The sequence below is a fragment of the Sinocyclocheilus grahami genome, unplaced genomic scaffold, assembly GCF_001515645.1.
Source record: "Sinocyclocheilus grahami isolate Dianchi unplaced genomic scaffold, SAMN03320097.WGS_v1.1 scaffold1160.1, whole genome shotgun sequence".
In the NCBI taxonomy this organism is placed as follows: Eukaryota; Metazoa; Chordata; class Actinopteri; order Cypriniformes; family Cyprinidae; genus Sinocyclocheilus; species Sinocyclocheilus grahami.
Genome location: NW_015506339.1, coordinates 212560 through 213206, shown reverse-complemented (window position 1 = coordinate 213206; position 647 = coordinate 212560). Strand labels below are relative to the sequence as shown.

Here is a 647-nt window from a genome sequence, read left to right as displayed (position 1 = left end):
GCGAGTAAACTGTTCTCTCATTGGTCAAAGTTCCATGGTTTATTTTCCGGGATTCCACTTAGCTGTCAAGGCTGTCATCCGTCAGTTATATTAATTCTGGAGTCCAGGATTCATCGGGAATTTTTTTTTAAAATGCACCTACTACGAAGAAGCGCAATAAGAGGGCATTATAAAATGAAAAAGTGCGCTTTCATTTGGGCGAAGACGTGCTCACCCACAGACATTCACAGGTTCATTTGGAGGTATTAGCAAAACAACAAAGCTAATGCTTTTCACGGAATTTACGTAATTACCCATCATACATTGTGATATAGCCTGGTTCGTTGGTCCGTTAGATCGGATTGCTTTCTCACTACAACCGAACCAGAGTTCGTTTTCAATCGAGCCGAGACCACCTCGTTCAGGCGATCTCGGACCGATTGTTTTGGCGCGGATCCGAGCACGATTGCGGTGTTCACATATGCCCTAACGAACCGAGCTAAGGGGGGGAAACGCACCAGGTTCCGAAACAACAGGCCAGGTGTGAAAGCACCCTAAGTGTCCTTTTTTGGAAAGACAACTAAATTTATCTTTAAAAAAAGCTTGCAGAAAATACTGATTTTTGAGAATCACCCTTCAATCTTTTAGTTTACTTTGCTGGATGTAGC

General features: G+C 43.1%; 1 protein-coding gene across 1 annotated transcript in view; it reads right to left on the bottom strand.

Moving 5' to 3' along the window:
• LOC107567453 (serine/threonine-protein kinase Chk2-like) overlaps positions 1-647 on the bottom strand; it is a 14203-nt gene that overhangs the window by 9044 nt on the left and 4512 nt on the right. The gene's annotated exons all lie outside the window — the stretch shown is intronic.